This window comes from Phyllobates terribilis, unplaced genomic scaffold (assembly GCF_046119375.1).
Source record: "Phyllobates terribilis strain yellow unplaced genomic scaffold, ASM4611937v1 Scaffold_3__8_contigs__length_932513732, whole genome shotgun sequence".
Taxonomy (NCBI): Eukaryota; Metazoa; Chordata; class Amphibia; order Anura; family Dendrobatidae; genus Phyllobates; species Phyllobates terribilis.
In genome coordinates, this window is record NW_027362763.1 from 2,876,484 (window position 1) to 2,892,972 (window position 16,489).

Sequence of the window (16,489 nt, forward strand, 5' to 3'; positions counted from 1 at the left end):
TATAGCTGCCTTCCAAGCAGTTGACCCGAGTTCGATTCCCGGCCAACGCATGAATTGTTTTTCACATTTGGTGATGCTTTTAGTCTGTTTTAATTTTTCGTGTTAAGGCTCATGCTCTTCTTTCTTCTTAGAGTTTAGCAACCACGAAAATGAGAAAAAAATTGAAGAGAATATTTCTTAGATTTTTTTCAACTGTCTCATCTAACTGATCTTCTGCTCTTCAGTTGTTGATTAAAAACTTTGTAGGGTTAGACTCCAATACGAAAGCAATGTCAGGGTTGGCATTGGTGTTATGCTGGTGGGTGTAGTTGCTTTTAAAACAATAGGCCATAGTTTAATTCTTGAAGAACTCATTGTTTTTTTTGCATTTGGTGGTGTTTGGAACCTTTTTCACTTTCTGTGCTAAGGCTTATGCTTTTATTTCTTTCTTGGTAACACTTTAGCTACCTTAGTGGGCAGAAAGCAAAGGTAATTGAGAGAATTTGTAGGCAGAGGTGGAAAAGCTACATAACTGATTCCAAAAACTCCTCTGTCTTTAGAGTTAGTGTTAAAAATGCCAAAAATGGCAGAGATCTTTAGGGGGAATTTGGTGCTGCTGTAGACTCTTTGTAATCTGTTTGAGCTAAGGCTCATAGTGTACTTTCTTTCTTGGTAAGAGTTTAGTTACCTTATTGGCAAAAAAGTAAAATAATTGAGAGAATTGTAAGAATTGGTGGAAAAGCTCCATAGCTGATTCACAAGAATTCATCTTTGAGTTTTGGACAATGCTTTGCCTTGTTTTTAAACTTTTTAGTAATTGGCTCTTTCAAGACATATTCAGTCCTCCTTTTTTTAAGTAACACTTTAGCAGATTTAACAGCCATAATCCCAAACCAGTCAATTGGGTTCATGCATTGGTGGTATAGTGGTGAGCATAGCTGCTTCCCAAGCAGTTGACCTGGGTTCGATTCCCGGCCAATGCAATACTTATGTAGTTTTATTTCTGGCATATCATACATTTTACAAACTATTTTGTAATGTTAGTGCAGAAAATGTAAAAAAAAAAGCTGATCCGGTATGCATTGGTGGTATAGTGGTGAGCATAGCTGCCTTCCAAGCAGTTGACCCGGGTTTGATTCCAGGCCAATGCAAAACATAGGTGTGCTTTTTTTTCAGGCACGTTATAATTTTTACTAACAATTTTGTAGGGTTAGTGCAGAAAATGTGAAAAAAATGCTGGGTACCTTAAGCATTTTTGGTATAGTGGTGAGCAAACCTGCCTTCCAAGCAGTTGACCTGCGATTGATTCCTGGTCAAGGCAATACTTATGTGGGGTTTTTTTTCCTGGCACGTCTTACTTTTTACTAATAATTTTGTATTGTTAGTGCAGAATATGTAAGAAAAAAACATGGTTTCTGTAAGTGTTGGTGGTATAGTGGTGAGCATAGCTGACCTCCAAGCAGTTGACCCGGGTTCGTTTCCCGGCCAACGCATGAATTGTTTTTCACATTTGGTGATGCTTTTAGTCTGTTTTAATTTTTCGTGTTAAGGCTCATGCTTTTCTTTCTTCTTAGAGTTTAGCAACCACGAAAATGAGAAAAAAATTGAAGAGAATATTTCTTAGATTTTTTTCAACTGTCTCATCTAACTGATCTTCTGCTCTTCAGTTGTTGATTAAACACTTTGTAGGGTTAGTCTCCAATATGAAAGCAATGTCAGGGTTGGCATTGGTGTTATGCTGGTGGGTGTAGTTGCTTTTAAAACAATAGGCCATAGTTTAATTCTTGAAGAACTCATTGTTTTTTTGCATTTGGTGGTGTTTGGAATCTTTTTCACTTTCTGTGCTAAGGCTTATGCTTTTATTTCTTTCTTGGTAACACTTTAGCTACCTTAGTGGGCAGAAAGCAAAGCTAATTGAGAGAATTTGTAGGCAGAGGTGGAAAAGCTACATAACTGATTCCAAAAACTCCTCTGTCTTTAGAGTTAGCGTTAAAAATGCCAAAAATGGCAGAGGTCTTTAGGGGGAATTTGGTGCTGCTGTTGACTCTTTGTAATCTGTTTGAGCTAAGGCTCATAGTGTACTTTCTTTCTTGGTAAGAGTTTAGTTACCTTATTGGCAAAAAAGTGAAAATAATTGAGAGAAATGTAAGAATTGGTGTAAAAGCTACATAGCTGATTCACAAGAATTCATCTTTGAGTTTTGGACAATGCTTTGCCTTGTTTTTAAACTTTTTAGTAATTGGCTCTTTCAAAACATTTTCAGTCCTCCTTTTTTAAGTAAAACTTTAGCAGATTTAACAGACAAAATCCCAAACCAGTCAAGTGGGTTCATGCATTGGTGGTATAGTGGTGAGCATAGCTGCTTCCTAAGCAGTTGACCCGGGTTGGATTCCCGGCCAATGCAATACTCATGTAGTTTTATTTCTGGCATATCATACATTTTACAAACTATTTTGTAATGTTAGTGCAGAAAATGTATAAAAAAAATCTGATCCTGTAAGCATTGGTGGTATAGAGGTGAGCATAGCTGCCTTCCAAGCTGTTGACACAGGTTCGATTCCTGGCCAATGCAAAACATGGGTGTGTTTTTTTTTCAGGCACGTCATACTTTTTACTAACAATTTTGTAGGGTTAGTGCAGAAAATGTGAAAAAAATGCTGGGTACCTTAAGCATTTTTGGTATAGTGGTGAGCAAACCTGCCTTCCAAGCAGTTGACCTGCGATTGATTCCTGGTCAATGCAACACTTATGTGCGGGTTTTTTTCCTGGCACGTCTTACTTTTTACTAATAATTTCGTATTGTTAGTGCAGAAAATGTAAGAAAAAAACATGGCTTCTGTAAGTGTTGGTGGTATAGTGGTGAGCATAGCTGCCTTCCAAGCAGTTGACCCGGGTTCGATTCCCTGCCAACGCATGAATTGTTTTTCACATTTGGTGATGCTTTTAGTCTGTTTTAATTTTTTGTGTTAAGGCTCATGCTCTTCTTTATTCTTAGAGTTTAGCAACCACGAAAATGAGAAAAAAATTGAAGAGAATATTTCTTAGCTTTTTTTCAACTGTCTCATCTAACTGATCTTCTGCTCTTCAGTTGTTGATTAAACACTTTGTAGGGTTAGTCTCCAATAAGAAAGCAATGTCAGGGTTGGCATTGGTGTTATGCTGGTGGGTGTAGTTGCTTTTAAAACAATAGGCCATAGTTTAATTCTTGAAGAACTCATTGTTTTTTTGCATTTGGTGGTGTTTGGACTCTTTTTCACTTTCTGTGCTAAGGCTTATGCTTTTATTTCTTTCTTGGTAACACTTTAGCTACCTTAGTTGGCAAAAAGCAAAGCTAATTGAGAGAATTTGTAGGCAGAGGTGGAAAAGCTACATAACTGATTCCAAAAACTCCTCTGTCTTTAGAGTTAGTGTTAAAAATGCCAAAAATGGCAGAGGTCTTTAGGGGTAATTTGGTGCTGGTGCTGACTCTTTGTAATCTTTTTGAGCTAAGGCTCATAGTGTACTTTCTTTCTTGGTAAGAGTTTAGTTACCTTATTGTCAAAAAAGTGAAAATGATTGAGAGAATTGTAAGAATTGGTGGAAAAGCTCCATAGCTGATTCACAAAAATTCATCTTTGAGTTTTGGACAATGCTTTGCCTTGTTTTTAAACTTTTTAGTAATTGGCTCTTTCAAGACATATTCAGTCCTCCTTTTTTTAAGTAAAACTTTAGCAGTTTAACAGCCATAATCCCAAACCAGTCAAGTTGGTTCATGCATTGGTGGTATAGTGGTGAGCATAGCTGCTTCCCAAGCAGTTGACCTGGGTTCGATTCCCGGCCAATGCAATACTTATGTAGTTTTATTTCTGGCATATCATACATTTTACAAACTATTTTGTAATGTTAGTGCAGAAAATGTCAAAAAAAAAGCTGATCCTGTAAGCATTGGTGGTATAGTGTTGAGCATAGCTGCCTTCCAAGCACTTGACCCGGGTTCGATTCCTGGCCAATGCAAAACATGAGTGTGTTTTTTTTTCAGGCACGTCATAATTTTTACTAACAATTTTGTAGGGTTAGTGCAGAAAATGTGAAAGAAATGCTGGGTACCTTAAGCATTTTTGGTATAGTGGTGAGCAAACCTGCCTTCCAAGCAGTTGACCTGCGATTGATTCCTGGTCGATGCAATACTTATGTGGGTTTTTTTTTCCTGGCACGTCTGACTTTTTACTAATAATTTTGTATTGTAAGTGCAGAAAATGTAAGAAAAAAACATGGCTTCTGTAAGTGTTGGTGGTATAGTGGTGAGAGTCGCTGCCTTCCAAGTACTTGACGCGAGTTCGATTCTCAGCCAACGCATAAATTGTTTTACACATTTGGTGATGCTTTTAGTCTGTTTTAATTTTTCGTGTTAAGTCTCAGGCCCTTCTTTCTTCTTAGAGTTTAGCAACCACGAAAATGAGAAAAAAATTGAAGAGAATATTTCTTAGCTTTTTTTCAACTGTCTCATCTAACTGATCTTCTGCTCTTCAGTTGTTTATTAAACACTTTGTAGGGTTAGTCTCCAATATGAAAGCAATGTCAGGGTTGGCATTGGTGTTATGCTGGTGGGTGTAATTGCTTTTAAAACAATAGGCCATAGTTTAATTCTTGAATAACTCATTGTTTTTTGCATTTGGTGGTGTTTGGACTCTTTTTCACTTTCTGTGCTAAGGCTTATGCTTTTATTTCTTTCTTGGTAACACTTTAGCTACCTTAGTTGGCAAAAAGCAAAGCTAATTGAGAGAATTTGTAGGCAGAGGTGGAAAAGCTACATAACTGATTTCAAAAACTCCTCTGTCTTTAGAGTTAGTGTTAAAAATGCCAAAAATGGCAGAGGTCTTTAGGGGTAATTTGGTGCTGGTGCTGACTCTTTGTAATCTTTTTGAGCTAAGGCTCATAGTGTACTTTCGTTCTTGGTAAGAGTTTAGTTACCTTATTGGCAAAAAATTGAAAATAATTGAGAGAATTGTAAGAATTGGTGGAAAAGCTCCATAGCTGATTCACAAGAATTCATCTTTGAGTTTTGGACAATGCTTTGCCTTGTTTTTAAACTTTTTAGTAATTGGCTCTTTCAAGACATATTCAATCCTCCTTTTTTTAAGTAAAACTTTAGCAGATTTAACAACCATAATCCCAAACCAGTCAAGTTGGTTCATGCATTGGTGGTATAGTGGTGAGCATAGCTGCTTCCCAAGCAGTTGACCCGTGTTCGATTCCCAGCCAATGCAATACTTATGTAGTTTTATTTCTGGCATATCATACATTTTACAAACAATTTTGTAATGTTAGTGCAGAAAATGTAAAAAAAAAAGCTGATCCTGTAAGTATTGGTGGTATAGTGATGAACATAGCTGCCTTCCAAGCAGTTGACCCAGGTTCGATTCCTGGCCAATGCAAAACATGGTTGTGTTTTTTTTTCAGGCACGTCATAATTTTTACTAACAATTTTGTAGGGTTAGTGCAGAAAATGTGAAAAAAATGCTGGGTACCTTAAGCATTTTTGGTATAGTGGTGAGCAAATCTGCCTTCCAAGCAGTTGACCTGCGATTGATTCCTGGTTAATGCAATACTTATGTGGGTTTTTTTTTCCTGGCACGTCTTACTTTTTACTAATAATTTTGTATTGTTAGTGCAGAAAATGTAAGAAAAAAACATGGCTACTGTAAGTGTTGGTGGTATAGTGGTGAGCATAGCTGCCTTCCAAGCAGTTGACCCGGGTTCGATTCCCGGCCAACGCATGAATTGTTTTTCACATTTGGTGATGTTTTTAGTCTGTTTTAATTTTTCGTGTTAAGGCTCATGCTCTTCTTTCTTCTTAGAGTTTAGCAACCACGAAAATGAGAAAAAAATTGAAGAGAATATTTCTTAGCTTTTTTTCAACTGTCTCATTTAACTGATCTTCTGCTCTTCAGTTGTTGATTAAATACTTTGTAGGGTTAGTCTCCAATACGAAAGCAATGTCAGGGTTGGCATTGATGTTATGCTGGTGGGTGTAGTTGCTTTTAAAACAATAGGCCATAGTTTAATTCTTGAAGAACTCATTGTTTTTCTGCATTTGGTGGTGTTTGAAATCTTTTTCACTTTCTGTGCTAAGGCTTATGCTTTTATTTCTTTCTTGGTAACACTTTAGCTGCATTAATGGGCAAAAAGCAAAGCTAATTGAGAGAATTTGTAGGCAGAGGTGGAAAAGCTACATAACTGATTCCAAAAACTCCTCTGTCTTTAGAGTTAGTGTTAAAAATGCCAAAAGTGGCAGAGGTCTTTAGGGGTAATTTGGTGCTGGTGCTGACTCTTTGTAATCTTTTTGAGCTAAGGCTCATAGTGTACTTTCTTTCTTGGTAAGAGTTTAGTTACCTTATTGGCAAAAAAGTGAAAATAATTGAGAGAATTGTAAGAATTGTTGGAAAAGCTCCATAGCTGATTCACAAGAATTCATCTTTGAGTTTTGGACAATGCTTTGCCTTGTTTTTAAACTTTTTAGTAATTGGCTCTTTCAAGACATATTCAGTCCTCCTTTTTTTAAGTAAAACTTTAGCAGATTTAACAGCCATAATCCCAAACCAGTCAAGTTGGTTCATGCGTTGGTGGTATAGTGGTGAGCATAGCTGCTTCCCAAGCAGTTGACCCGGGTTCAATTTCCAGCCAATGCAATACTTATGTAGTTTTATTTCTGGCATATCATACATTTTACAAACTATTTTGTAATGTTAGTGCAGAAAATGTAAAAAAAAAGCTGACCCTGTAAGCATTGGTGGTATAGTGGTGAGCATATCTGTCTTCCAAGCAGTTGACCCGGGTTCAATTCCTGGCCAATACAAAACATCGGTGTTTTTTTTTTTCAGGCACGTCATAATTTTTACTAACAATTTTGTAGGGTTAGTGCAGAAAATGTGAAAAAAATGCTGGGTACCTTAAGCATTTTTGGTATAGTGGTGAGCAAACCTGCCTTCCAAGCAGTTGACCTGCGATTGATTCCTGGTCAATGCAATACTTATGTGGGTTTTTTTTTCCCGGCACGTCTTACGTTTTACTAATAATTTCGTATTGTTAGTGCAGAAAATGTAAGAAAAAAACATGGCTTCTCTAAGTGTTGGTGGTATAGTGGTGAGAATCGCTGCTTTCCAAGTATTTGACACGAGTTTGATTCTCAGCCAACGCATGAATTGTTTTTCACATTTGGTGATGCTTTTAGTCTGTTTTAATTTTTCGTGTTAAGTCTCAGGCTCTTCTTTCTTCTTAGAGTTTAGCAACCACGAAAATGAGAAAAAAATTGAAGAGAATATTTCTTAGCTTTTTTTCAACTGTCTCATCTAACTGATCTTCTGCTCTTCAGTTGTTGATTAAACACTTTGTAGGGTTAGTCTCCAATACGAAAGCAATGTCAGGGTTGGCATTGGTGTTATGCTGGTGGGTGTAGTTGCTTTTAAAACAATAGGCCATAGTTTAATTCTTGAAGAACTCAATGTTTTTTTGCATTTGGTGGTGTTTGGACTCTTTTTCACTTTCTGTGCTAAGGCTTATGCTTTTATTTCTTTCTTGGTAACACTTTAGCTACCTTAGTTGGCAAAAAGCAAAGCTAATTGAGAGAATTTGTAGGCAGAGGTGCAAAAGCTACATAACTGATTCCAAAAACTCCTCTGTCTTTAGAGTTAGTGTTAAAAATGCCAAAAATGGCAGAGGTCTTTAGGGGTAATTTGGTGCTGGTGCTGACTGTTTGTAATCTTTTTGAGCTAAGGCTCATAGTGTACTTTCTTTCTTGGTAAGAGTTTAGTTACCTTATTGGCAAAAAAGTGAAAATAATTGAGAGAATTGTAAGAATTGGTGGAAAAGCTCCATAGCTGATTCACAAGAATTCATCTTTGAGTTTTGGACAATGCTTTGCCTTGTTTTTAAACTTTTTAGTAATTGGCTCTTTCAAGACATATTCAGTCCTCCTTTTTTAAGTGAAACTTTAGCAGATTTAACAGCCATAGTTCCAAACCAGTCAAGTTGGTTCATGCATTGGTGGTATAGTGGTGAGTTATAGCTGCTTCCCAAGCAGTTGACCTGGGCTCGATTCCCAGCCAATGCAATACTTATGTAGTTTTATTTCTGGCATATCATACATTTTACAAACTATTTTGTAATGTTAGTGCAGAAAATGTAAAAAAAAAAGCTAATCCTGTAAGCATTGGTGGTATAGTGGTGAGCATAGCTGCCTTCCAAGCAGTTGACCCGGGTTCGATTCTCAGTAAACGCATGAATTGTTTTTCACATTTGGTGATGCTTTTAGTCTGTTTTAATTTTTCGTGTTAAGGCTCATGCTCTTCTTTCTTCTTAGAGTTTAGCAACCACGAAAATGAGAAAAAAATTGACGAGAATATTTCTTAGCTTTTTTTCAACTGTCTCATCTAACTGATCTTCTGCTCTTCAGTTGTTGATTAAACACTTTGTAGGGTTAGTCTCCAAAATGAAAGCAATGTCAGGGTGGGCATTGGTGTTATGCTGGTGGGTGTAGTTGCTTTTTAAACAATAGGCCATAGTTTAATTCTTGAAGAACTCATAGTTTTTTTGCATTTGGTAGTGTTTGGAATCTTTTTCACTTTCTGTGCTAAAGCTTATGCTTTTATTTCTTTCTTGGTAACACTTTAGCTACCTTAGTTGGCAAAAAGCAAAGCTAATTGAGAGAATTTGTAGGCAGAGGTGGAAAAGCTACATAACTGATTCCAAAAACTCCTCTGTCTTTAGAGTTAGTGTTAAAAATGCCAAAAATGGCAGAGGTCTTTAGGGGTAATTTGGTGCTGATGCTGATTCTTTGTAATCTGTTTGAGCTAAGGCTCATAGTGTACTTTCTTTCTTGGTAAGAGTTTAGATACCTTATTGGCAAAAAAGTGAAAATAATTGAGAGAAATGTAAGAATTGGTGGAAAAGCTCCATAGCTGATTCACAAGAATTCATCTTTGAGTTTTGGACAATGCTTTGCCTTGTTTTTAAGCTTTTTAGTAATTGGCTCTTTCAAGACATATTCAGTCCTCCTTTTTTAAGTAAAACTTTAGCAGATTTAACAGCCAAAATCCCAAACCAATCAAGTGGGTTCATGCATTGGTGGTATAGTGGTGAGCATAGCTGCTTCCCAAGCAGTTGACCCGGGTTCAATTTCCAGCCAATGCAATACTTATGTAGTTTTATTTCTGGCATATCATACATTTTACAAACTATTTTGTAATGTTAGTGCAGAAAATGTAAAAAAAAACAGCTGACCCTGTAAGCATTGGTGGTATAGTGGTGAGCATAGCTGCCTTCCAAGCAGTTGACCCTGGTTCAATTCCTGGCCAATACAAAACATGGGTGTGTTTTTTTTTCAGGCACGTCATACTTTTTACTAACAATTTTGTAGGGTTAGTGCAGAAAATGTGAAAAAAATGCTGGGTACCTTAAGCATTTTTGGTATAGTGGTGAGCAAACCTGCCTTCCAAGCAGTTGACCTGCGATTGATTCCTGGTCAATGCAATACTTATGTGGGTTTTTTTTTCCTGGCACGTCTTACTTTTTACTAATAATTTCGTATTGTTAGTGCAGAAAATGTAAGAAAAAAAGATGGCTACTGTAAGTGTTGGTGGTATAGTGGTGAGAATCTCTGCCTTCCAAGTAGTTGACCCGAGTTTGATTCCCAACCAACGCATGAATTGTTTTTCACATTTGGTGATGCTTTTAGTCTGTTTTAATTTTTCATGTTAAGTCTCAGGCTCTTCTTTCTTCTTAGAGTTTAGCAACCACGAAAATGAGAAAAAAATTGAAGAGAATATTTCTTAGCTTTTTTTCAACTGTCTCATCTAACTGATCTTCTGCTCTTCAGTTGTTGATTAAACACTTTGTAGGGTTAGTCTCCAATATGAAAGCAATGTCAGGGTTGGCATTGGTGTTATGCTGGTGGGTGTAGTTGCTTTTTAAACAATAGGCCATAGTTTAATTCTTGAAGAAATCATTGTTTTTTTGCATTTGGTGGTGTTTGGACTCTTTTTCACTTTCTGTGCTAAGGCTTATGCTTTTATTTCTTTCTTGGTAACACTTTAGCTACCTTAGTTGGCAAAAAGCAAAGCTAATTGAGAGAATTTGTAGGCAGAGGTGGAAAAGCTACATAACTGATTCCAAAAACTCCTCTGTCTTTAGAGTTAGTGTTAAAAATGCCAAAAATGGCAGAGGTCTTTAGGGGTAATTTGGTGCTGGTGCTGACTCTTTGTAATCTTTTTGAGCTAAGGCTCATAGTATACTTTCTTTCTTGGTAAGAGTTTAGTTACCTTATTGGCAAAAAAGTGAAAATAATTGAGAGAATTGTAAGAATTGGTGGAAAAGCTCCCTAGCTGATTCACAAGAATTCATCTTTGAGTTTTGGACAATGCTTTGCCTTGTTTTTAAACTTTTTAGTAATTGGCTCTTTCAAGACATATTCAGTCCTCCATTTTTTAAGTAAAACTTTAGCAGATTTAACAGCCATAATCCCAAACCAGTCAAGTTGGTTCATGCATTGGTGGTATAGTGGTGAGCATAGCTGCTTCCCAAGCAGTTGACCCCGGTTAGATTCCTGGCCAATGCAATACTTATGTAGTTTTATTTCTGGCATATCATACATTTTACAAACTATTTTGTAATGTTAGTGCAGAAAATGTAAAAAAAAAAGCTGACCCTGTAAGCATTGGTGGTATAGTGGTGAGCAAAGCTTCCTTCCAAGCAGTTGACCCGGGTTCAATTCCCGGCCAATACAAAACATGAGTGTATTTTTTTTTCAGGCACGTCATACTTTTTACTAACAATTTTGTAGGGTTAGTGCAGAAAATGTGAAAAAAAATGCTGGGTACCTTAAGCATTTTTGGTATAGTGGTGAGCAAACCTGCCTTCCAAGCAGTTGACCTGCGATTGATTCCTGGTCAATGCAATACTTATGTGGGTTTTTTTTTACTGGCACGTCTTACTTTTTACTAATAATTTCGTATTGTTAGTGCAGAAAATGTAAGAAAAAAATGCTGGGTACCTTAAGCATTTTTGTATAGTGGTGAGCATAGCTGCCTTCCAAGCAGTTGACCAGGGCTCGATTCCTGGCCAACGCATGAATTGTTTTTAACATTTGGTGATGCTTTTAGTCTGTTTTAATTTTTCGTGTTAAGGTTCATGCTCTTCTTTCTTCTTAGAGTTTAGCAACCACGAAAATGATAAAAAAATTGAAGAGAATATTTCTTAGCTTTTTTTCAACTGTCTCATCTAACTGATCTTCTGCTCTTCAGTTGTTGATTAAATACTTTATAGGGTTAGTCTCCAATACGAAAACAATGTCAGGGTTGGCATTGGTGTTATGCTGTTTGGTGTAGTTGCTTTTAAAACAATAGGCCATAGTTTAATTCTTGAAGAACTCATTGTTTTTTTGCATTTGGTGGTGTTTGGAATCTTTTTCACTTTCTGTGCTAAGGCTTATGCTTTTATTTCTTTCTTGGTAACACTTTAGCTACCTTAGTGGGCAGAAAGCAAAGCTAATTGAGAGAATTTGTAGGCAGAGGTGGAAAAGCTACATAACTGATTCCAAAAACTCCTCTGTCTTTAGAGTTAGTGTTTAAAATGCCAAAAATGGCAGAGGTCTTTAGGGGGAATTTGGTGCTGCTGTTGACTCTTTGTAATCTGTTTGAGCTAAGGCTCATAGTGCACTTTCTTTCTTGGTAAGAGTTTAGTTACCTTATTGGCAAAAAAGTGAAAATAATTGAGAGAAATGTAAGAATTGGTGGAAAAGCTTCATAGCTGTTTCACAAGAATTCATCTTTCAGTTTTGGACAATGCTTTGCCTTGTTGATAAACTTTTTAGTAATTGGCTCTTTCAAGACATATTCAGTCCTCCTTTTTTAAGTAAAACTTTAGCAGATTTAACAGCCAAAATCCCAAACCAGTCAAGTGGGTTCATGCATTGGTGGTATAGTGGTGAGCATAGCTGCTTCCCAAGCAGTTGACCCAGGTTCAATTTCCAGCCAATGCAATACTTATGTAGTTTTATTTCTGGCATATCATACATTTTACAAACTATTTTGTAATGTTAGTGCAGAAAATGTAAAAAAAAAAAGCTGACCCTGTAAGCATTGGTGGTATAGTTGTGAGCATAGCTGCCTTCCAAGCAGTTGACCTGGGTTCAATTACCGGCCAATACAAAATATTGGTGTTTTTTTTTTTTCAGGCACGTCATAGTTTTTACTAACAATTTTGTAGGGTTAGTGCAGAAAATGTGAAAAAAATGCTGGGTACCTTAAGCATTTTTGGTATAGTGGTGAGGAAACCTACCTTCCAAGCAGTTGACCTGCGATTGATTCCTGGTCAATGCAATACTTATGTGGGTTTTTTTTTCCTGGCACGTCTTACTTTTTACTAATAATTTCGTATTGTTAGTGCAGAAAATGTAAGAAAAAAACATGGCTTCTGTAAGTGTTGGTGGTATAGTGGTGAGAATTGCTGCCTTCCAAGTAGTTGACTCGAGTTTGATTCTCAGCCATAGCATGAATTGTTTTTCACATTTGGTGATGCTTTTAGTCTGTTTTAATTTTTCGTGTTAAGGCTCATGCTCTTCTTTCTTCTTAGAGTTTAGCAACCAAGAAAATGAGAAAAAAATTGAAGAGAATATTTCTTAGCTTTTTTTCAACTGTCTCATCTAACTGATCTTCTGCTCTTCAGTTGTTGATTAAACACTTTGTAGGGTTAGTCTCCAAAATGAAAGCAATGTCAGGGTTGGCATTGGTGTTATGCTGGTGGGTGTAGCTGTTTTTAAAACAATAGGCCATAGTTTAATTCTTGAAGAACTCATTGTTTTTTTCATTTGGTGGTGTTTGGACTCTTTTTCACTTTCTGTGCTAAGGCTTATGCTTTTATTTCTTTCTTGGTAACACTTTAGCTACCTTAGTGGGCAGAAAGCAAAGCTAATTGAGAGAATTTGTAGGCAGAGGTGGAAAAGCTACATAACTGATTCCAAAAACTCCTCTGTCTTTAGAGTTAGTGTTAAAAATGCCAAAAATGGCAGAGGTCTTTAGTGGGAATTTGGTGCTGCTGTTGACTCTTTGTAATCTGTTTAAGCTAAGGCTCATAGTGTACTTTCTTTCTTGGTAAGAGTTTAGTTACCTTATTGGCAAAAAAGTGAAAATAATTGAGAGAATTGTAAGAATTGGTGGTAAAGCTCCATAGCTGATTCACAAGAATTCATCTTTGAGTTTTGGACAATGCTTTGCCTTGTTTTTAAACTTTTTAGTAATTGGCTCTTTCAAGACGTATTCAGTCCTCCTTTTTTTAAGTAAAACTTTAGCAGATTTAACAGCCATAATCCCAAACCAGTCAAGTTGGTTCATGCATTGGTGGTATAGTGGTGAGCATAGCTGCTTCCCAAACAGTTGACCCGGGTTCGATTCCCGGCCAAAGCAATACTTATGTAGTTTTATTTCTGGCATATCATACATTTTACAAACTATTTTGTAATGTTAGTGCAGAAAATGTAAAAAAAAAAAGCTGATCCTGTAAGCATTGGTTATATAGTGGTGAGCATAGCTGCCTTCCAAGCAGTTGACCCGGGTTCGATTCCTGGCCAATGCAAAACATGGGTGTGTTTTTTTTTCAGGCACGTCATAATTTTTACTAACAATTTTGTAGGGTTAGTGCAGAAAATGTGAAAAAAATGCTTGGTACCTTAAGCATTTTTGGTATAGTGGTGAGCAAACCTGCCTTCCAAGCAGTTGACCAGCGATTGATTCCTGGTCAATGCAACACTTATGTGGGGTTTTTTGTCCTGGCACGTCTTACTTTTTACTAATAATTTCGTATTGTTAGTGCAGAAAATGTAAGAAAAAAACATGGCTTCTGTAAGTGTTGGTGGTATAGTGGTGAGAACCTCTGCCTTCCAAGTAGTTGACCTGAGTTTGATTCTCAGCCAACGCATGAATTGTTTTTCACATTTGGTGATGCTTTTAGTCTGTTTTAATTTTTCGTGTTAAGTCTCAGGCTCTTCTTTCTTCTTAGAGTTTAGCAACCACGAAAATTAGAAAAAAATTGAAGAGAATATTTCTTAGCTTTTTTTCAACTGTCTCATCTAACTGATCTTCTGCTCTTCAGTTGTTGATTTAACACTTTGTAGGGTTAGTCTCCAATATGAAAGCAATGTCAGGGTTGGCATTGGTGTTATGCTGGTGGGTGTAGTTGCTTTTAAAACAATAGGCCATAGTTTAATTCTTGAAGAACTCATTGTTTTTTTGCATTTGGTGGTGTTTGGAATCTTTTTCACTTTCTGTGCTAAGGCTTATGCTTTTATTTCTTTCTTGGTAACACTTTAGCTACCTTAGTTGGCAAAAAGCAAAGCTAATTGAGAGAATTTGTAGGCAGAGGTGGAAAAGCTACATAACTGATTCCAAAAACTCCTCTGTCTTTAGAGTTAGTGTTAAAAATGCCAAAAATGGCAGAGGTCTTTAGGGGTAATTTGGTGCTGGTGCTGACTCTTTGTAATCTTTTTGAGCTAAGGCTCATAGTGTACTTTCTTTCTTGGTAAGAGTTTAGTTACCTTATTGGCAAAAAAGTGAAAATAATTGAGAGAATTGTAAGAATTGGTGGAAAAACTCCATAGCTGATTCACAAGAATTCATCTTTGAGATTTGGACAATGCTTTGCCTTGTTTTTAAACTTTTTAGTAATTGGCTCTTTCAAGACATATTCATTCCTCCTTTTTTTAAGTAAAACTTTAGCAGATTTAACAGCCATAATCCCAAACCAGTCAAGTTGGTTCATGCATTGGTGGTATAGTGGTGAGCATAGCTGCTTCCCAAGCAGTTGACTCGGGTTCGATTCCCGGCCAATGCAATACTTATGTAGTTTTATTTCTGGCATATCATACATTTTACAAACTATTTTGTAATGTTAGTGCAGAAAATGTAAAATGAAAAAGCTGACCCTGTAAGCATTGGTGGTATAGTGGTGAGCATAGCTGCCTTCCAAGCAGTTGACTTAGGTTCAATTCCCGGCCAATGCAAAACATGGGTGTGTTTTTTTTTCAGGCACGTCATAATTTTTACTAACAATTTTGTAGGGTTAGTGCAGAAAATGTGAAAAAAATGCTGGGTACCTTAAGAATTTTTGGTATAGTGGTGAGCAAGCCTGCCTTACAAGCAGTTGACCTGCGATTGATTCTTGGTCAATGCAATACTTATGTGTTTTTTTTTTCCTGGCACGACTTACTTTTGACTAATAATTTTGTATTGTTAGTGCAGAAAACGTAAGAAAAAAACTTGGCTTCTGTAAGTGTTGGTGGTATAGTGGTGAGCATAGCTGCCTTCCAAGCAGTTGACCCGGGTTCAATTCTCGGCCAATACAAAACATTGGTGTTTTTTTTTTTCAGGCACGTCATACTTTTTACTTACAATTTTGTAGGGTTAGTGCAGAAAATGTGAAAAAAATGCTGGGTACCTTAAGCATTTTTGGTATAGTGGTGAGCAAACCTGCCTTCCAAGCAGTTGACCTGCGATTGATTCCTGGTCAATGCAATACTTATGTGGGGTTTTTTTTCCTGGCACGTCTTACTTTTTACTAATAATTTCATATTGTTAGTGCAGAAAATGTAAGAAAAAACCATGGCTTCTGTAAGTGTTGGTGGTATAGTGGTGAGAATTGCTGCCTTCCAAGTAGTTGACCCTAGTTCGATTCTCAGCCAACGCATGAATTGTTTTTCACATTTGGTGATGCTTTTAGTCTGTTTTAATTTTTCGTGTTAAGTCTCAGGCTCTTCTTTCTTCTTAGAGTTTAGCAACCACGAAAATGAGAAAAAAATTGAAGAGAATATTTCTTAGCTTTTTTTCAACTGTCTCATCTAACTGATCTTCTGCTCTTCAGTTGTTGATTAAACACTTTGTAGGGTTAGTCTCCAATACGAAAGCAATGTCAGGGTTGGCATTGGTGTTATGCTGGTGGGTGTAGTTGCTTTTAAAACAATAGGCCATAGTTTAATTCTTGAAGAACTCATTGTTTTTTTGCATTTGGTGGTGTTTGGACTCTTTTTCACTTTCTGTGCTAAGGCTTATGCTTTTATTTATTTCTTTGTAACACTTTAGCTACCTTAGTTGGCAAAAAGCAAAGCTAATTGAGAGAATTTGTAGGCAGAGGTGGAAAAGCTACATAACTGATTCCAAAAACTCCTCTGTCTTTAGAGTTAGTGGTAAAAATGCCAAAAATGGCAGAGGTCTTTAGGGGTAATTTGGTGCTGGTGCTGACTCTTTGTAATCTTTTTGAGCTAAGGCTCATAGTGTACTTTCTTTCTTGGTAAGAGTTTAGTTACCTTATTAGCAAAAAAGTGAAAATAATTGAGAGAATTGTAATAATTGGTGGAAAAGCTCCATAGCTGATTCACAAGAATTTATCTTTGAGTTTTGGACAATGCTTTTCCTTGTTTCTAAACTTTTTAGTAATTGGATCTTTCAAGACATATTCAGTCCTCCTTTTTTTAAGTAAAACTTTAGCA

The 16,489-nt window shown here is 36.6% G+C and overlaps 5 non-coding genes across 5 annotated transcripts; all 5 read left to right on the plus strand.

The window, feature by feature from the left end:
- The first annotated feature begins 890 nt into the window (after window positions 1-890).
- TRNAG-CCC (transfer RNA glycine (anticodon CCC)) lies at window positions 891-962 on the plus strand. Its single transcript has one exon. It is a non-coding gene; the product is annotated as a tRNA-Gly (tRNA).
- Window positions 963-2,311: 1,349 nt separating this feature from the next.
- Window positions 2,312-2,383, plus strand: TRNAR-CCU (transfer RNA arginine (anticodon CCU)). The gene has a single exon. It is a non-coding gene; the product is annotated as a tRNA-Arg (tRNA).
- Window positions 2,384-3,732: 1,349 nt separating this feature from the next.
- Window positions 3,733-3,804, plus strand: TRNAG-CCC (transfer RNA glycine (anticodon CCC)). The gene has a single exon. It is a non-coding gene; the product is annotated as a tRNA-Gly (tRNA).
- A 1,859-nt stretch (window positions 3,805-5,663) lies between these two features.
- On the plus strand, window positions 5,664-5,735 carry TRNAG-UCC (transfer RNA glycine (anticodon UCC)). The gene has a single exon. It is a non-coding gene; the product is annotated as a tRNA-Gly (tRNA).
- A 9,031-nt stretch (window positions 5,736-14,766) lies between these two features.
- Window positions 14,767-14,838, plus strand: TRNAG-CCC (transfer RNA glycine (anticodon CCC)). The gene has a single exon. It is a non-coding gene; the product is annotated as a tRNA-Gly (tRNA).
- The last annotated feature ends 1,651 nt before the right edge of the window (window positions 14,839-16,489 follow it).